This window comes from Zalophus californianus, chromosome 9 (genome assembly GCF_009762305.2).
Source record: "Zalophus californianus isolate mZalCal1 chromosome 9, mZalCal1.pri.v2, whole genome shotgun sequence".
Lineage (NCBI taxonomy): Eukaryota > Metazoa > Chordata > Mammalia > Carnivora > Otariidae > Zalophus > Zalophus californianus.
This window is the reverse complement of record NC_045603.1, coordinates 135,378,016-135,399,108: the sequence shown is the minus strand read 5'-3', so window position 1 is coordinate 135,399,108 and position 21,093 is coordinate 135,378,016. Positions and strand designations below refer to the sequence as shown.

The 21,093-nt window shown below is 54.9% G+C and overlaps 1 pseudogene; it reads left to right on the top strand.

Moving 5' to 3' along the window:
- Positions 1-20,578: 20,578 nt before the first annotated feature.
- On the top strand, positions 20,579-20,675 carry LOC113923249 (annotated as a pseudogene).
- The last annotated feature ends 418 nt before the right edge of the window (positions 20,676-21,093 follow it).

The window sequence follows — 21,093 nt, the reverse complement described above, 5'->3', positions numbered from 1 at the left end:
TGCCCTGGGTGCAAATTCTAGCACTTACTTACCCTACACAGTGCTTCGGCACTGCGTCTGGGGGCCATTGTAATCCACGAAATCACCAACAAAAAGCACAAAAAAGGGGAAAATGTGGCCATGAAAAGGACACTTGTTTAGAGTACGAGAGCTGAAAACAAAGAGAGGCAGAGCGTCAGCTCCTTTGACCTCAGCTGGGAAGGTGTGAGTTGAGTGATTCCAACTTTGCAGCTCTGTGCATGTTCATGAATGAGTTTGAAAGTGCTGTGAATGTTGATGTCAAGGTTCCCAGTGAATCTGAGCAAGTAGGTGAATCCGTGAATAAGGAGGAGCAACAGGACGTTGGACGTTGAAGGTTTCACCTTGGGTTAGCTGTGGGAAACGGGGGCGAGGGACGGTAATGCCATCGATACCGACAGTTACCAAACTTCACTCCAGGCTAGAAACTTCTGGGGAGCTTTTAAAACCCTCGAGGCCCAGACTGCACGCCTGGACAACTAAGAATCTCTGGAGTGGGAAGCAGGAATCTGTTCTGTTTTGTTTCTTAACTCCCCCCCCCCCGGGGGGGGGTGCCGATGACAGAAATCGGCCATGTTTGAAAGGCAATGGTCTTTGCCCACAGGTCATGGTCTGGTCATGCAGGTGAATCCATCCATCCCCCACTGAGGGGGACACTACGGTCTTTCTCAGGGCCGTTGGCCAGGACTGCCCACTGACCGCTCACAGTACTTCCCTGTGGATTGCCCTGCAGAAGGGAGCCAACCCACTGCTTAACTTTTCCAGACATCCATCAAAATTCCTATCAGAGAGTGATGCCACTCTGCAAGCTTCCATGCTGCCGACCCCCACCCTGGGAACATAAACCCTTGGGACCCATGGCAGTAAAATGACAGCCCTAGGAACATAAGATTATAATTATGCTCAGGGAATTCACATGATGCATGGCAAGAGAGCCCCCACAGAAGAAAATGTGAAGAAGTTTCAAGAAACAGTGCAACAAGTCTTGCTGTAAAAAATGCCCTGGGCGGGTGACCCCCAGCTTCAGAATCTCCCACAAGGGGGTTGGGTCGTAGGCCGGTGACCAGGGACCACTGGAGTTGCACTGATTTCTGATGCATATGGAAGGGAAGGCTGGGAGCAGGAAGCACTCGAGGGCAACACCTACCTGAGCAGTGAGTGTGTGGGGCCCGCCCCTGGGTGCTGTCTGTGGCCGTGGCCAGGTTTCATGGCCGAAAACCATTGTACAAGAGTTTTTGTAGGTGGGAGCAAATCAGGTCTGGGAGGAACCCGGACAAGGCAAAAGACCCCTCTTCCCATGGAAAGTCAGGTTACACAGGTTCTCTGTTTTAACAGTAATTCTAAAACGCCCTTTGCCTTTGATCTGCTCATTTCACTTCTCATAAACGATTCTTAGGAAATTATCAGAAAGAAGGATAAAGTCATGTATGATGATATTCTTAATGTTGTTCATACCAACCACATGTTGAAAGAATCAAAATTTTAGACAGTGTGGTAATGGTTAGATAAATTATGTATACAGCCAATAAAAACATCATCAGAAACCATTTTTAATGAATGCTCGTGACTAAATGTTTATTTTTTAAAAAAAATGAAAAGGAGGATGCCAAAGCATATATATTATATATATGTATAATATATACATATTATACATATATATACATGTACACTGCCCATCTGCTGTCATGTGTATTCAGAGTGAAGAGCCTGGTGGGAGATATGTTGGCCCCGGGGATATTGTACACCTGAGCCCTGAGATGATTGTGCCTACTGGGCGCTAATGATTGGAGCCGCGTTTTCCACATTCTTGTATTCTTGTCTTAGCTAAGGTTTGTTCCAGAAAGCAGAGCCTAAGGCACGGGCCTCGGGGCAGGTGGTTGATTTGGAAAGGGCTGGGGGAGCGGGCAGGGTGGCGCTGCAGAGTGACTTGGGGGTAGGAGGGGCGCCAGGCGAGGCTGCTGCATGGTGGTGGGGGGGGGGGCTCAGGCTGCAGGTGCCCAGGGAGGAGAGAAAGAGACAGAAAACAGAAAGGGGAGGGGAGACAGAAAGCGAGGCAGGGGAGGAGGAGGCTAGAAGGGGAGAGGAAGGTGGAAGGTATCCAGGAGTCCACACGGCTGCATTTCCCTCCCCTCACCCCTGCTTTGCAGGAGGGCACAACACCTGCCCACCGCCGGCTCAGAGCCCTGCTTGTGGAAGAGGGACGTGCCCCCCGGCGTCTCAGGCCCCAAGCAGCAGAGATCACCCTCCCACCGGGCTCACACTTCCTGCCGGCAGGTCGGGGCCTGAGCTCCTGGCCGCCCCTAAAGGCGGGATGATAGGAACAATTTCCCAGGGCGAGGCACTTCGTGCTTCACAGAACTGTCACTGAAACCCCTTCCTTTTATTCTTGTGACCGAGGGTGACACAATCGTGGTGGGGTTTTCATCTCTGCTTTGCAGCCAGGGAACGAAAGCCCCGAGAGGTGAAGCGATCTGTGTAGGGAAGGCCACACAGCTCGAGAGCGGCCAGCCTGTGAGCTCTGGGGTCCGGTGCATGGTCTAGACCGCCCGCGGCAGAACGCTCCACATTCTCCGCTCATTCAACAGCAGGCTGACGGTATAAACAGCTACTGTGTATGGAGACCTTGTTCCATGGCGGGTCTTTCCCGGGCGTTTGTACCCTTACCTCCCCATCTTGTTTCCCCCCGTAGCGCTCCCTTTGCCGAGGAGGAGACCGGGCTCCGGAAGGGAAGTAAAGCCCCTGGGCACGCAGTGTGTCCTCTGGACTCCAGACTTGGGCTTGAGACCACTGCAGGTGGAATCTTCAGAGAGCTGTCACCTGGTCTGAAGGGGCTCTTCCGTGGGGCGCCTCTCCCCTCTCTCCTGTCCTGAGCCGGGACCCCGCTCTGCCTTCGGCACACTCCCGCCCGGGGCGCACCCGCAGAGCTGTGATTTTGAGCCCTGCCTTGCAGATGTCTGCACGCACGGGAGACACTGAACGCCGGGCTGTTGATTGCTTGGTTGGTCGAATGAATCACTGAAGTCTGTGCTCTCAAAAGCCCACCTTCCACAAATCTCTCCCCCATTGCTTGCAAGGGCTGACATTTCCAATGTTAAGGTCACCAGTGTAAAAGCTTTCTGGAAACATGGCTATTTTAACTGGATCATGGAAGGATCTGCCAGGGAACCTGGTAACAAGCTGATGGACCACCCACACCCCTTTCTCTGGCTCCTTCACCCCTTTCGCGCTGGGGTGACGCGTGCAAGGGACAGGCCGCGTGTGGATGGAAAAGAGAGATGTAGGAAGAGGTGTGGAGCAGAACTCCCCATGCGACGTCTAGGAAAACTGTTCTGGAAAAGCGGCTGTGAATTCGGCTGCCTCTCAGATGAGCTTGTTTATTCATCTGTAAACGATGGTCATCTGCTGTGAAGGCCCCTCATGTCCTTCCGTGTGTTACCTTGATCACAAATCTCCCCAAAAGGAGGACCGCGTGGGGAAAAGCTCTCAAAACCGGTTCACCCCAGAACCACAGCCAAGCAAAATGCACACTGGAGCAGCCCAGTGTGGGGCATGCATTCTCCAGCAGAGCCTTCTTTCTCATCTGTGGCCGGGACTGCCCATGACCAACCCTCCTAGAAACACAATTTCCAGGCCTCACCCTAAACCTTTGGGAACATCCTGGAGGCTGGGAGCAGGAAAAGGTGTTTCTTAGACACCCACCAGGTGATCTGAAGATGAGTGTGTGCCTCTTGGCCAAGGGCCTGGGAGAGGGCGTGAAGGCCTAGGTGGAAAGAAGCACAGGGTGGGGGGGGAGGGGGGGACCTTGGCAGGCAGGGAAGGGTGTTTGGGAGCCCAGAATCAGGCGATACTCAAAGGAGGGGTGTTGTGTGTTAAGGCCAGGCTTCGCCCAGCTGACAATTTCCCCTGCCCTTGCAGGAGTGTGGGGGGGCTGTGTGCTGTTAGAAGGGGTGCGTGAGGATGGCAGGTGCGTAGACGTGGCGTCCACCCGGCACCCTACACAGCCAGGCCAGCCTTGGAGGAAACTCATCACCCTTGGTTGGGTGGGGAGTTGGGGGCTACTCAGGGCACAGCTCAGTGTGACAGGCAACCTCGGGGCCTTTCCAGGTTCTGTTGGGTCTCAGAACCCACCTGGGTCAACGGCACCAAGAGGCCGGTGGGACCCTGCCGGGAGGCAGCCAGAATGCCTGGGGCTTTGTGTTCTGACTTTGTGAGCCTCTCTCACTGCCTTGCCCAGTCCCCCAGGGCAGAGCCCTGCCCTGCTTTTTCAGGTGCCCTGAGCCTCACGTCAGCCTGGCCCACAGAGAGTATGAGATAAACACTCGTTCTCCTTTTCAAGTGGCCTCACGTTCCTCCACGTCTCTATTCATGGGTTCCCAGTGCTTGGGTGTTCGGCGGAGCGAGGGGTATGGTCTAGCCAGCGCCCTGCACGCAGGAAGCCCTCTGTGGGATCTGGACCTATAGGCTTGCAAAACCCTCTCCCCTTTCATGTGGGTTTGCTTCGGTCCCCACGTGTCCGGGTGGGCTTAACTGCGGCTGTCGCCGTTCAGCAAACCATCAAGCCCTCCCCTCTTCCCCCTTCTGCAGCCTCTGCTTCCAGCGGGAACAGCCAGGGGAGGGGTGATGAGGCATCTGGTTGTACCGGCAGTGTGATCTTGGACAAACTGGTCGGCCTCTCTGAACTACAGGGCCAGAGGCTCAGCAGCGTTAAGAGCTGTGCATGGAACCCGTCACTCTGTTGATAAAGTGCTGGTTACTGATAAGGACATGGTTTACACATTGTTGCATTTTTGTACATGCATTTGCACAAACGTGTGTTTTGTGCCTTGTTTATTAATGTGCGTGGTGTGTTTGCTGGGTGCGAATGGGCATCCTCTGGGCTTGCACACTCAAACTGCTGCCCGGGCCCCTCGAGAACAAAGGCCCCAGGTGCTTCTCCGTGGGGACCCTGAGTCACAGGCTCTGTTCTCTGGGGGTGGAGGGGAAAGTTCTTTGTTCACATTCAGCAAATATCTACGAAGCGCCTACTATGTGCCACACACTGGGTTTAGAGTCTTTAGGTGAATGTGGACAAGGTCAGGGAGCCGAAGTTATTGGCACAGCATTTTCAAAATAAATGCGACATTGGTTTACATAATGTATCGGCTCCTTGCTGTGTCTGGGATTTTCAAAGCAGGGAAAGAGGACATCGAGCTGCGGCCGTGGTGGGGCCCACAGTTTTATGAGCCTGTAGGATCTGCGGGCAAAGGAGAAAGAGCTGCTCCCGCCTGCACACTGGTCTGTGGGCACCCCTGCTCACATCTGGCTCCCGACCAAGGCCCAAGGGTAGCTCTGAAACGTCCTGCAGTGCGGTCGGAACAGTTGCTTCTGTTCCGGACCCTGAAAGCAAGTCCATCTGAATGTGAGTTTCCTCCTGTTTGGGGCCATTGGGCTCCTGGTCCGGGTCAGCGCTCCCCCCTTCCCTTATCTTCCCTGGAATGGGATGGGAGCAGGGGAAGAGGTTCCTCAGAGGACAGCCAGCTCCTTTCCCGCGAGCGGGAGGAAGGCAGGACAGCAGTGGCCCCGGTGAGAGCAAGGACCCTTCACAGCGGATCCCGTTCCTGACCAGCCGACCTCCCGACCTCAGGAGGCACACCTGTCATTGTCACCTGTGCATCCACGCAGCCCTCGGGGCAGATCGCCACAAACTCTTGCCACAAACTCCCTGGGTTGGGCTGGTCCTCCGATGGACCGGGACCTGGAGGCCACAAGCCCTTCCCAGCCCTGGCCCCAGGAAGAGTCGCTCTGGGCCTCCTTGTAGGGGGTGGTGCCACAGGCCTGAGCATCTCTCCCCACTTCCGTGCGTCCCTTCCCTGGGCAAACACGACGCTTCCTCATGCCTTTCCCTGATATGTGATTCAGAGCACTTACTCACGGGGCCCTGGGTGCCCACAAAGTCTGGACCTGATTAGTTTTGCTGCCCTGGCCTGCATTGCAGCAGGAGGGATTGGAAATCTCAGGGAGATCCTGGAGGACATGCAAATCACAGGCCATTGAGTCATTCAGCCGCCTTACAAACATGTGAACAAAAGACCTGAGGCCAGGCCCCGTAGAAATGAGACGTAAGGAAAGAGACACCATTCGGCGGAAAGGTGAAGCTTCGCCGGCGAATAAACAGACTGGTGACATGGCCCTGGGCCTCTTTCTAGTCAGGAACAGGAGCTCCAGGTACGGTGTTTGCTCCCTGTGACTGGTCCCGCTCGTTTGCCAGCAGGGGATCGAGGGGGCTTGCCGGCCGGTGGAATGTGTGGTATGTAAGTCAGGGCCGTCTCCCCAGGTGGAAACCATGGAATTCCTGAGTGTTCAGCCCAGAGCCTGAGTGTGTTGGGACCTGGGCTAGGGGTTTGCTGGGCGTTACTTCAGGACGGGGTCCCGACGGCCCCGGGGACGCCCCGTGGCCAGCTTTGGTTGGCACGTCCAGGACCCGTTCAGTTGCTCCCCTCAGCAAGCCTGGCCTCCGTGGTGCCGCGGAGACCTGCATCCCTGGCACAAGATGCGGCCGCCCCAGCTAGAGCCGCAGCCCGCGTCCGGGCGCCCCAGACCCACCACAGCACGAGGCCCGGCCTGTGCCCCTCCCGGCTCAGAGGTCAGTCCGGAGGAGGCCAGGCATGAAGCGCCGCCACTCCTGCAGCACCGGGTGGCACAGGGTGTTCCGTCCTCATAAACACGCCAGGAACATCATTATCTGATGAGGAAACCTGCCAGGCTGCCCACGCCGGCTGTCGGGCCAGCCGAGGGAGCCCAGGCAGGAAGGAAGCCGCACGGCTGGGCCGCCAAGACCACTCTGGACCTGGTGGCAGGGGGGCCCCTCAGCGTCAGGGACCGCCAGGGACTGCAGGGCGCACTGAGGCTCGGAGAGGTATCCCCTGCCGGCTCAGAGTCGGGAGCGAGACCACAGCCCGCTCTCCTGACCTTTGTAATGACAACACCCAACACCTAGCGAGAAGGTTCCAGGGGACCCGCACAGACACCATCCATTCCTTCAATCCCCCAGTAGCCCTGCGAGGCCAGGAAGCCTCCTGTGTCTGGGTCACACACGGCAAACAGAGGCCCGGGGACGGAGGTTTGGCCACGGGCCCACCGGCCAGGGAGGCCTCTCCCCCTCCCCTCGCGCCCCCGTGGCTCTTCCGGGCCCCCGCATGAGCCTCTGCAGCCAGGAAGGCCACCTGGTCAATGACTGACGAGTTCTCCAGGATCCACAGTGTGTGGCAGTGTGCCCGGCCGTTGGCTCACCAGCACCTGCCCGTTTATGGGTGGCCATAAACCTCCTGGGATCCTGAAGACGCGGGTTAGCGGCCTTTCAAAGGCACGGCGACACACACAGCCACCACACTTCCTCCTCGTGTCCGAGCCTCGCCCCCGCATGCCGTCGCTGCCGGAAGGGTGGGCACACTGTCCCCGCTGCCCACACGTACACGCCTTCTCCAGAAGAGCTCACACCTTACCCCCCCACCCCCGCAGAAAGCCTCGACCGTCCACTCCCTCAAGGCCATAGTGGGCAGCGATTAGGAACCTGGCTTGCCTCGAATCTGATTCACTAGCCATGTGATTTGGGCTTCAGGGGCACGTACATGCTCCGTGACTCGGTTTCCCCCTTTGTAAAACCTGATGCCATAGGGTTAGATGCACGAGTGTGTATGAAGCGGGTAGCAGGCCCAGGGTCAGCGTGATGCCCAGTGTCCCTGGGCGCCGGGGCCCCCGGGCCTGGCAACACGGCGCTGGTCTCTGTCCCAGCACGGTGGACCCTGTGAGGCAGGGTCCATGTCTTCATCTACCCAGCACCCCGCCCCCGAGGAGGTGGTGCCCGGGAAGTGAGGTCTCTTTTAGTAGAGAGACCAGTCTTGAATATCCTGCTAAGTGAGGGAGGGGAACATAAACAACCCGAACCAGAAGGCACCCCTGCGGAATGGCGTGCCCGAGGGTCCCACTCCTCACAGGAGGGAAAGAGCACTTCATGCATTCCCACGTTAGAGAAAGATGGCCAGTTTTCTCCCGCTGAGCGGTCGTCCTTACCAGGTTGTTTATACTCCTCTCCCTCGTAAAGGGAGGGGGCTGAGGAATCGCATGCCGACTTCTGGGCGTCAGTCCTGCGAGGGGACCTCAGCCTCCGAGTCACTCCTCTGACTGCGTGTGGACCATCAGCAAGCAGCCTCCGCCAGGCGCGCAGGGCTGGGACCCGGGGGCAGCGCTGGGCAGGGGGCCGCATTCAGACAGTGTCCACGGCAGTTCGGAGGGACACACGGCGGTCTCCGGGCTGCAAGATGGGGACCCACCCTGCCCTGGCATGGCCTGGTGCAGATGGAAGGGCCATGGAAAAGGAGTTGGTGTAGCAACGTTACACGCGGGGCACCGAAGAGAGGCTGGTTGTTCTGGCCTTTCTTCACACTGCACCCATTGGCACCCGACACCAGCCAGCAGGGCCCCCGGGCCCGGGGTCTGAGCCCCCGGGTCCGGGGTCTGAGCCCGGGCCTCACCTGAGGGAGCCGTGCACCTCCCTGCTGTGGTGTCCGGACAGGCGGCTGTGGCGGGGGTCATAGGAGACAGCCGTCCCTGTTTGCCACCCCCCACCCCCTAGCTGAGGCCCTGAGCTGCTGAATGGTCGTCTGGCCTCTTTGCTCAGATATGAGCTTGGCCAGGTGGGGACAGGGTGGCCTCTCCCACAGCAGGGCGCAGAAGCCGCTCAGGACCAAGCCAGGCTCACCCTTCCGCGGCTCTGCTGTCGGCCGTGCCCCCCCCAATCCCAGCTCAGGCCTGCTGGTGTCTGTCTCCCCGCCCCATCTCTCCCTCCCCCTCGCCCCATCTCTCCCTCTCCCTCCTCCTCTGTGTTTCTCCTCTGCAGAGGCCACAAGCCCCTCCAGACAGCTTGCTTTGTTCTTGGCCTCTCTGCAGACATTTGTTCCATTTCCCCTCCATGGGGACCAGGGGGGTGGGCAGGGGGCTAAGAGCTGGGGAGCCAAGGCCAGTCCCTCTGGGTTGTCTTGGATGTGAATATTTCTGGTGCGGTTTTGCACAGCCTTTTCGCAGAGCCTGTTTGCTTCCTGCTCCAAGGCCAGGCCCTGAGGAGGCCCCAAGGACCCGGAGTGCCCGTGAGCAGAGGGCAAGGCACCTCAGCCTCTGCTGCTCGGCCTCCCCCCGTGCATGCCTGCTGCCCACGTGTGCACACTCACGGACACACACTCACTCATGGACACGCACTCACGGACTCACACTCACAGACGCACACTCACGGACACGCACACTCAGATGCACACTCACGGACACACACTCTCACAGATGCACACTCACGGACGCGCACTCACGGACGCACACACTCTCACAGATGCACACTCACTCATGGATGCGCACTCACATGCTCACCCACGAACACGCATACACACAGACACATGCTGACCTGCTCACACATGCACATGCACGCATTCACAGGCACGTGCGGATGTGCTCACACGCGCACTCATGCTCACTCACAGGTACATGCTCACACGCTCACCCATGAACACACACACACGCAGACACATGCTGATGTGCTCACACACTCACACAGGTAGTGCTCACACGCACACACTCACAGGCACATGCTGACATGCTCACACACACATGCACACATATATTCACGAGCCCTGACATGCTCACATACAATCACAGACACTCAGATGATCACAATGACACCCTCATGATGCACTCACAGTCACATTCACACACACACTCACACACACTCACTGAGGCCCTCAGCTGCTTTTTCCTGTACACCCCTCATACATGAGCACACACACCTGTGCAAGGAGAGGCCTCTTCACCCCAGATGGAGCGCACCAAAAGCCTACGTTCCCCCACTTCCTGCAAATACACAAGAGTCCCCTCCCCACACATGCACACACCCCTCCTGCCTACACGGCCGGCTCTCAGCCTCTGTCACCACCTCACCCCCACCATCTCTCCTGCGGTCTCTTCTTCCTCCATTCTTCCCCGGGTCTCTTTGTTGGTCTGACACACACACCCCACATACTCATACATGTGCACACATATGCACACATGCACACACACACACTCCTCCTCGGCATTTCTATGGAGATAAAGGATGTGCATACGAACCAAGCAAGCCAAACGAAACACTGCAAAATATGTACGACAAAACACCCCACTGAACATAATTTCTGGGAAGCCGAAAATGGTCACGGCCCAACAACTGCGGTCTCCGGCATCAAGCGCCCTCCCTAATTCTGTCACTCCTCCAGTGCCTGGTGCCCCTTACTTGTAGTTCACAGGACCCACAACTGTAAAGAGTCTGTGACTCGGGTGGGATTTCTGCGTGAACCCACCATGAGCGAGAACAGCTCCACCACTGCGCCTCCCAGGACCCGCGGACTCTTCAGAGGGGCTGCTCTGGAATAGAAGCCACCTGCAGGTGAGGGAGGAGGGGCCGAAGGTGACCTGGATGTGTCCCTGGCAATTCCTCCATTATGAGAAACAGAAAGCACAGGAGGCTGTCAGAGAGACATGGGGAGAGCTGACGGAGGTCACCCTCTGGCTGGGAGGAGAATCAGAAAGCCCTGAAGACGTGAGGAAGTATCTCTGTAGGACATCAAGATGGACGGCTTACCCACTGTGGTTTCAGCTCCAAGTAAGGAAATGAGAATAGGAGACAGGGGCTCTTTGTCAGGGAGTTTGGTGCATTAACTTGGCTCCAAACATCTTCCAGGAATTTAAGGTAGCTTTCCAAAAGACGTCTATTTTTGTCACTTTTCATTTTGATATAATTTCAAATTTATAGAAAAGTTGCAAGAATAGTTCAAGAAGCTAGGAATGCGCACACACACCCCCCACCCCTGGTGTCTATATTTCTGTGTCTATAATTACATCTATATCCTATCTCTACATAAAAATAGAGACAAAGAGGTTGAAAACTCTTGGGTTCATGCTGATGCCTCCAATCCAGTCCCACAAAACTACATTCTACTTCATCCTCTTTCCATATTTTTCATTCCCTTCCCCAAGTGAGAAACGTGGCTCCCAAGATCATTAATATGTTCGTCTTGTTTGCTCAAGCCCACAGTAAACACAGTGGTTTCAGAACTATTAACCCAGACCATTGAAAGAAGCAAACCTACTATTAGCGTCAATACCTGTTTGTAGTTCTTTTAGAGTAAAAATTCCATACATTAAAATGAACAAATCCTAAGTGTACAATTCAATGAGTTTTGACACATGCGTATCCCCACATAAGCCACACCCCTACCAAGATATACAGAAGCTTTCTATCCCTCCAGAGAGTTCCCTGTGGCCTTCCTGATCAAGCCCTCACCCAGAGCCAATCACAGGTCGGATGTCATCAGTGTAGTTTAGCTGTCTATAAAGGTCATCCAAGTCATTGCATGTATCACTAGTTTACCCCTTTTTTATTGTGTAAAAATCAATTATATGGATATTCCAAACTTTGTGTATCCATTCTTTTTCTGATGGACATTTGTGTTGTTTCCAGTTTTTAGCTATCATGAATAAAGCTGCTATGAACATTCTTGTACATGTATTATTGTAAATGTACACTTTCATTTCCTTTTGATGAAGAGCTAGAAGTGGGATTTCTGGGTCATAGTGTATCTGTTTAACTGTATAAGAAAGTGCCCCACCTTTGCCCAAAGTGGTTTCGCCATTTTATACCCCCACCAGCAATGTATGGGAGTTCTTGCCAACACTTGAGGTTATAAGTCTTCTTAATTTTAGCTGTTCTAGTGGGTGAAGCAGTATCTCATCATGATTTTAATTTCATGAAGTTAATCAATTTAATCCACTGAATTTCATGAAATTAGAACTGTAATGAGTAATCATGTTGAGCACCTTTCCATATATTTATTGCCCAGTTGAATTTATTCCCTCATGAAGGGTTTGGCAAGTCTTTTGCCCATTTTTTAATTGGCATTTTTAATTAAGTTGTAGGAATCCCTTATATATTATCACTACAAGTCTTTTGTTAGATAATCTGGTTTGCAAGTATTCTCTCCCAGCCTGTGGCTTGTCTATTCTGAGGTTGGCTTTGATGTGCAGAAGTTCTTAATTTTTGTGAAGTCTAATTCATCGATTGTTTATTTTATGGTTCTACTTTCTGTGCTCTAGCAAAGACATCTTTGCCTACCCATAGATCAGACAGCTATTACCCTACATTTTCCGTTTTATGGTTTTTGCTTTCATATTTTTATTTATAATCCATGTTGAATTAATGCTTGTATATGGTGAGGTAACGATCACGTTCATTTTTTTCCGGTGTTCTTCCAGTTGTGCTGGTACCTTTGTTAAAAACACACAGTGGATTGCTTCAATGCCTTTGTCAATGACCAGCTGAACCTGTAAGTGTGAGTCTATCCCTGGACTCTCTGTTCTGTCCCATCGATGTATTTGTCTCTTCCCGTGTCAATACCACACTATTTTAATAAACAGAGCTTCACAGTAAAACTTGATGTCAGGTAGTGTAAGCCCCCCAACTTTTTCTTCTTTCTCTAAATCGTTTTTGGCTATTTCTAGGTCTTTGGATTTCCAAATAAATTTTAGACTCCAACTGTCAATTTCCATTTTTAAAAAATGAAGGCCTATCAGGATTATACCGAAACTATACATCAACTTGGGGAGAATTGCCACCTTCATACTGAATCTTCCAATCCATGAACATAGGATAGCTTTCTATTTATTTGTGTCTTTCATATCTCTCAGCAACATTTAGTGTTTTGATCATTGACGTTTTTCACATCTTTTCTTAAATTCCTTTCTCAGTATTTTATGTTTTTAAACAATATTGTAAATGACATCGGTCTTTTTAAGTATCACGTTCCAATTGTTTAATGCTAATATACAGAAATTCAATTGATTTTTATATATTGACCTTTTCCAGAAGTGCTTCAATAGGACCAGAAAGAAGGAGAGATGAGAGAGGTTTAATCAATCAGCCTGTATCTGAACAGAAAGAGAAAAGAGATACAGAAAGGGAGCTATCGTGTGTTGAGTGCTCGGTCTGCAAAGCACTCTGCTGCACCCTCCAAATATGTAACGTTCACAGCAACCCTGTGAAGTTCATTGCTATCCATGTGTACAGATAAGGAAATTGAATGCTCTGAGATCCCATCAGTCGGCAGTGGCAGCCAGGATTGCCACCCAGAGCTACTGAGCTCCAACCCCACAGTACCTGGTGCAACAGCAGGATGGAATGTTCGAGTGTTGGCAGGGTCGATGCATATGGTGGTGGCAGCTTATGTCACAGGCATATCACCTCCTCTCCAGCTCCTGGAGCCAGGAGATGTGAGATAACCTGGTCAGTATCGCAGGGCTCCCACCCATTTCTTATGGGGCTCAAGCTGCTGCCAGCCAATAGGCTCCAATGCTCTACCCACCGCACAGCGCCCAACGGCACCCAGATGACCCTAGGAATGACCACAGTGGAGAAGGGAACAGACAGAGCCAATGGGGCCACCATGAAGCCAACGGTGGGCCACAGGCCATGCTCACCGGCACCACCTCCCGCAGTGCCTCCCTGGAGTGGGGGGGCAGTGTGTGGGCATGCTGGCCCAATTCTGCGGATCGGTCCCACCTTGCAGCTGAGAGGGTGCCCCTGAGGCCCAGAGACAGAGATAAGGGGCTGGACCTAAGAGGAGAAACACGTGATTGGGCCTAGGTTTCCCAGGCTTGTCCAGACCTGAGCATCACTGAGGGCACTTTGTCCAAGACAGATTCCCAGGCAACCTTCCCAAAGTTGGGTGTGGTTTTTTGGGTAAGATTTTATTTATTTATTTATTTATTTATTTATTTATTTATTTATTTATTTATTGAGAGAGAGCGAGTGCACACACACGCATGTGCATGAGCGGGGGCGCATGGAGGGTGGGTTGGCGGGGGGGGGTGTGGGAGGTGGGAGAGGGGCAGAGGGAGAGGGACAAGCAGACTCCACGCTGAGCGCAGAGCCCCATGTGGGGCTCGATCCCAGGACCCTGAGGTCACAACCTGAGCCGAAAATCAAGAGTCCGATGCTCAACAGACTGAGCCACACAGGTGCCCTTTTTATTTAGTTAGCTTTTTAGATTTTATTTATTTATTTAACCTTCCCAGAGGTTTTGATTCTGCAGGTCTCGGGTGGGGGTCAGGAACCTGAATTCTAAACACCTGCCTCTGAGTGATTCTTCTGATTGGGATATTTTGAGAAAGACAGAGCTAACCAAAAATACTGAGCCTATAAGCGGGGTGGGAATGAAGCAGAGATGGTCTGAAGAAGTGAGGAATGGCTTAAGCCTGTGCTCAGGCGGGGGAGCTCCGTGGGTACCTAGAACCCGCAGGGTTTTCCTGTTCCGGAAGTGGGAACAGCTAGGGGCTGGGCACAGGGTGAGGTCTGGCTTCTCGGGGGTGGCTGCGAATGACAGGGAGCCAAGAAAGGGCTTGGCCAGTCTCCAGAGGGGATCCTCCAGATGGTGTCTGATGCGTCACTGACCTGGGTCAGATGTTGGGACAGGCCCTCTGGAGGTCAAGGTGCTGGCTGAGGCTGCAGGGTGGGTCTGCCGGTGTGGCCACCACCAGTCCCTCCCAGGCCTTGTTTTCATCTGACTTTTATTTGATGTTTCAGTCTTTGGGTGCTGTTGTTCTCTTACCTGGGAAAGGCAGGGGAGGGGTGGTCAGAGTCTCAACAGAGGAAGAGAGGAGGGGAGCAGGGACTGACGGGCAGGGCAGAGGGCGGGCCCGGTAGACCCCTGAGGAGGCCAACCCTCAGGAGCACCTGTCAGCCGAGCCGGCCAGCCAGATCCAGCAGGGTGTCCGCAGTTGACCTTTGGAACAATGGCTTCTGAACACTGGCCCTGGGCCCAACCCCTGGTCCTCCCCTCACCTCCTTGACCCCCCCCCCCCCCCCCAGGCAGGTCGAGGCTCCAGGCTCTTTTCCGCTACTCTTTTCTGCCCCACCGGTTGCCTTGGCAACAGCTGCTGCTGGCCCGGGGCCTCCCAAAGCCCCGAGCTTAATGCAAATCCCAGGCAGGTTTGTTCTGCTCTGTTGGCTTTCAAGACAATAGAGGGAATGCTGAGCAGCGGCTCTGGTTTCAGAACCTGTCCCCAAGGACACACCGCACCCCCACATTGGGGGGCCGCACAGGATCCCAAGGAAAGGTAAACGGGGGGGCCGCAGAAGCCTGGAGGCTGGGAGAGCAGCTGCGGGGGAGCGGGAACGAGGAGCTTTCCTGTTAGACCCTTTCAGGTCAATGCGCAGGGCGAGAGTCCACGGGGGACCCATCTGTAGCTGATTAAATAGCAGTAAGCGAAGAACGCATCTTTGCCCCGTCCTGTTCCTTCATTATTTCCTCAGTGACTGGAATGAAAACAGGCTGATCAGACCCACAGATGACACAGAGCTGTGGGCAGAGCATGCTTCAGATGACTGGAGAGTTATTCATAACAGAGACGTTATTAGATGAGAAGAATGGGCCCAAACCAATAATTTTGAGAAATTCACTGTAGGGGAGGTTTGGCTGCAGGGAATTTGTCTAGAGGGTTCTAATCACTTGCAAACCCCGCGGGAGCCCATAGGAGCCCGGGTGTCTTAGAAAGCCAGCGGAGGGAGGGAGAACACCCTACGGGGTGCACTGGTTTATCACCTGCTCCCCTGCCCTGCCCCGGGGCTGGGACTCCCTCAGGTAATGAGTACAGTTCTTCAAAGTTGGTGGCTGATGCTTTCTGAGTCCGGCTTGCAGTGCCGTATGTATGTATGTATGTATGTATGATTTTATTCATTTATTTGACAGAGAGAGAGCACAACCAGGGGGAGAGGCAGAGGGAGAGGGAGAAGCCGACTCCCTGCTGAGCAGGGAGCCCCACGCGGGGCTCCATCCCACTGGGATCATGACCGGAGCTGAAGACAGACGCTTAACCAGCTGAGCCACCCAGGTGTCCCTACAGTGCCATATTCAGAGTGTAGGTATGTCATGGTGTGACTCTGGGCTTGTTGAATGTTGTGGTTAAGAGCAAGAATTCTGGAGCCAGAATGGCTGGGTTTGAATGTAGCTCTAGGGTTTATAAGCTGTGTGTCCTTGAAACAGTTACTCACCCTCTCTGTGTGTCTGTTGTCTCCTCTCTACAATGGAGATAACACTCCTAGGATTGAGCACCTGGCGCATGGTAAACGATTGTCAGTGGTTTTCACTGGTTATCAGTGACTCAGCTGTGTGCTTTTAAAAGCTTCAGGAGTCATTTTTGCCTTGGAGGGCCCTGGACTCTGAATGCCTGGCCAGCCTCCATATGCTTGGACAACTCAACCTCCACACTCCCAGCCACCCTGATATGATCAGGCTGTGCACATTAGGGGTAAGGTCCGTACCCAGGGAGCTCCGTCAGTTAGAGGGACCAATGACCCTCTCTCTCCCCAGCACAGCCTGAGCCTACAAGCTCCCAGCCCACATCATGGCCCTTGGTGGGACCCACTAATAAGAGGGCTGTCCCTGTGGGTGGGTGCACAGTGACCCACTATTCTGAGGCCCCATGGGTGCCAGGAAAGCATATTTTCCACCCCAACCCCACACCCAGCCTGGCTGGAGCAATGGGAAGTCACTGTCTTTATCTGTGCTCCCAAGTCTTGGGAGGACTGGAGAGGGCCCAGCCCAACGGGGATGTAACATTCTATAAAGGTCCGCTTGTCCTGTCCTCACCCAGTCCCTGGATTTGTCTGAATCAGCCCCACACATCACCTCAGCCAAGGCCTTTCTCATTACACACGGCAGCACAGATTTCAGGAGCCCCTGGAACCCCAGCTGTCCACCCCAGCACGTCAGAGAACTGACTTACACAACGTTCGCGGGAATGCAGGCCACTGTTCCTGGGAGAGCCACGCCCACGCACCCCAAACAGGGTCAGAGCAACTGAAACTAGGCTTGAAAACAAAACCTGCGCTGGAAAACCGCCAGACCTCACCTTAAAACTGCACACCGTCTCTTCCCATCAGTGTGGCCACATTCTTATTTCCCTTATATGTTATTTATTTTACGGACACTGGGAAGGTGTAACGCCAGATGCTGTCCTGAGGGCTTTGCAAACAGTGACTCATTTGATCCTTGTAGCAGCTTAGTGAAGGGGATGCCATAATTATCTTCATTCCCATTTTCAGAGGGGAAACTGAGGCACAGAGCAGTTAAGAAATATGCCCAAGGTATATCGCCAGTAAGTAGCCAAGTCGGGATTCACACCGGGGTGGCAGGCTCTACGGTCCCTGGGTTTTCATTCTGCCATTCTGGTCTGCATTTCCCACAGGTAGCCTGGAATCTTCTAGAAAGTGCAGATAGCATCTTCACAAACACATCTTACAGTGGGTACTGAAGGCAATCAACAAGTGGCTTGTAGGGTGTTGGTAACCACTAACGCTAGCGGCAGGGACGACTCCGGGCCTGGGAAGCAGGAGAAACCAGCTCCTACAGCTGGCCCGGGGGCCCAGGGAAGGGCTGGGCACGGTGATGCCTGCTCCATGGGGAGGCCTTCCTGGGGCTCTGCCTGACCTCTCCAAGACCCGCAGTCCACCCTGCCCCACCGGCTTCTCCCAGCAGGGCAAACAGCATCTCCTCTCTCATTGTTCTTGGAGGAAGTCTGGCCCCCGAGTGAGCCTCCTTGCTGGAGAACTGAGCTGGGCGGGACAAGAGCCAGCTCCCAGGGATGGTCCCAGGGGCTTGCACGGCTGCGCCCCGGCGCTGGGTGCATTTTGAGGGGGCTGCCGGCATCTCGTGGGTTCCAATGACTGCCCTCTCACACGTGTGTTCACAGCAAGCCTGCAAAAGTACGTAGGGGCAGGGTTTTAAGGGTTTTACTGCAACCATTTTACAGACGAGAGCACTCAGGTGCAGGGTCTTGATCTAGGGGATGGCACCCACGCGGACTCCCATTCTGGCGCTTTCCATCTAGCACCCCACTGGGGGCAGAAGGGTGCCCCGAAGGGGAGAGGGGAACCAGGAGGGAATGGCTCATGCTTGAGAGTGAGCCCCCCTTGAAATGTGGGGCCAGGGCACCCCACCTGCCTCACCTCGTGCCAGTGTCCTGGGGCCCTTCTGTCCTGGATTTAAAGGCAGGCCTCACAGCCAGAACCCTGTGGTCACTAGCTCAGTCATTCCCCCTTGTCTACTCCAAGGAGAGCCCCCCAGAACCTAGCAACTATTCCGTCTCTCCCGGAGCCCATCTGCTCTGCTAGATCCCAGGATGCCCCTGGCCAGAGCTGCTTTTAGAGAAAACCAAGGGATGCCCAGCAACTGTGGGTCTGGGAGGGAGGACCTGGGGACCTTGGGAGGTGCCCCGGAGAGAGTCTGGCATGCACTGGGAGCCACCAGAAATCGGCCTGCTCTCCGGGCCAGTGAGTGACAGCCTCACCGTGGGCACAGCTGGGACTACGTGGTGGAGAAACGGGAGAGCGGGAGCCAGGGAGACTAGTGTCCCCAGGGGGCTTAGTGAAGCCATTCCGAAGCCAGTTTCCTGGGCCCCCCACACTTGCTTGTGATCCGGGAGCACCGGGTGCAGGGAGGTGAGGAGGGGGAGCTGGGTCAGCCAAAGGAAGGGGGCACAGCAGAGTCAGCGGACTCCTGGGGGCAGGGGAGGGGAGAGGGGGCGCGGAATGATGACTGCAGTTTCCAGGCTGGACGCTAAGTGACTGCCCTCACAGATGACTTAAGCTGCCTAATTAAATGGCATCTTTGTAAGTGGCTCCATGAGGAGCGAGGCTGCTCCCAGGGGTCTGAGACACTGTGGCGCAGAGTTTGGGGGTAAATTGCCCCGTCTCACTACGCTCTCTCCGTGCAGATGACTGCGCCGGGCTACTGCCATCTGGACTGCAGAGGCCACAGAGGAAAGGAGGAATCCCTTGGGGACAGGAAGAAGAAAGCCTTCCCTCTCAAGCGGTGGCCGGCCCAGCCCCCAGCATCCACCCTCCCTAGGCCCCCCCCATTCCTGGCTGCACCCCCTGCATGAAAGGGGCCTGCTCGCTCTTCGAGGCAGCCAACGCCAGGCCTGTTTGCGAGGAGTCTCAGATTCTACTTCAGGTCTGATGTGAGGCCACGGCTTCCACGGGCCCTCACTTCCTCTGACGTCACGCATTCTTCTCCGGACCTGGTGGCCCAGCCCCCGGCCCAGCCACCTCCCTCCGCCACAGTTTGTCCCCAGCCTCCCACCTCACTGCGGTTCTGTCTCTCCCAATGCTCACTGCCCGCCCCCACCACCCAAGAGAGGGGAGGAAAGCCACGGGGTGACAGAGAGGGGAAGGGCCGGGGCGGGAGAGCAGAGGAAGCAGGGAGGGAGGGAGGCTCCCGCCCCAGGCCTCAGGCCTCACCGCACCCCTCCTGAGGGCTGCCCTGCCGCAGCCTCACCGGTGTCCCCTGCTGGGCCGGCTTTCTCCTCCTGCCAGGGTTGGCAAGCTTCACTCCAGAGGCCCTGAAGAGCTCATCCCACAGTTTCTGAGAATCTCGGGAGGATGCAGTGTGGCTCAAACACATGGCCTTCTGCATTTGTTTCTCGATGCTTTACAGAGATACATGAAGTACCCATCTAAGCCATTAGACAGGACTTAAGAAGACGATGATGACCCAGTTACCACCCTCCAGTGGCCTGCTTGAAGTCTGGGGAGGCGAGCTGCAACACGGGGTGGCCAGGGGGCTGGGCCTGGATTGTGCTCTCTGACCCCCCCGCCATCAGGGCCCCCGGCCAAGCTCCCCGGGGGCGAGCAGCACCTGTGCCGGCGTGTCACGCGCCCCCCTCACCCCCCCCCCAGAGGCCCCAAGGCGCAGACACGGGGAACTTTCAAGGGCTGGGTCTGGACCGAGGCCTTTCCAGGTCACAGTGGCTGGGAGAGTGGGCCTCCCGGCTGGGAACGCACCAAGCTGGAGGTCTGCGCTGCCGGCGGCTGACGGAGGGGGTGGCAGGCGTAGCTAAAGGCTTCCTGGGAACAATGAGCCGGCTGCTTTGACCGGCTGTCCTCTGGCCGGACAGCTGTGGGACAGGAACGAGCCGCGAGCTGGGCCAGCAGTGGAGGGGAGGCTGGCTCCAGCCCGTGTGGCCCGGGCCCACGCGCAGCCTCGCAGACAAACCCTCTGGAATGTGGCCAAGACTCGGCCTGGAGCCTTTGGGGACAAGACTCACAGCCGCCAAACGCCTGTCTCGGGCCTAGTTCCTGCTGCTTCTACCGCCCATTCTCTTGGTTATGTAAGTGGAGCTCTAGGGGCCGCGGTCTGTTCTGGGAGTGCCCCCCCAGGCCACGCGGGCAACAGCTGCTCATCGGTCCCCCAGGAAGCAAAGGCAAACAGGTGACCTGTGACAAACGAGGCTTTGAGGCTTTCCCTGCGTATCTCACTGGCTCCTGGGGTCACACCCCTGAGGCTCGGAGCTCTTCCTTTTTGTATAGTTGCCCAACTGCATCCGGGTCGTCTTCAAGTCCTTGTCTGACAGAGTCTCAGAACTCAGGGAAGATGCTATCGGGGCTACTCCAAAGTGATTGCAGTTTGCGTTTATTTCTTGATGCTTCATATAATATGGAGCACCAAGCTAGGCCATTAGAAATAAGTGCTAAAATGGTAACAATCCAGACGTGGTTAGCCTGGCCCCTCGGTGAGGAAGACACATAAATTCGAGAGGTGTTCCATATTTTTGGATGTGCTAACTAATCTTAATCATTTTGTAATATATACATATATTTTGCTATATATATATATAAATATCTACTTTGTACACCTTAAATGTATACAGTATTATATGACAATTATATCTCCATAAAGCTGAGGGCGGGGGGAACGAGAGAAAGAGAAAACTCAAGAGGAAAAGGAGAGAATCGCCCCTTTCGAGGGGCTTGCTGGAGGATTTGGAGAGGCGAGCTGATGAGCAGAGCTGAGGAGCCCACAGACCCGCACGAGTGAGACGCGGGAGGGAGGATTCACCCAGGCCTGGGCTCAGGGCAGCTGATATCAAAGCCAGAAGCCAAGGGTAGGAGTCTGGCTTTGGGAAGAGGAATGTATAGAATTGCCCAAATGCCCACAGGTGGAAGAATGGGCACAGTTCCCTTTTGTGTGT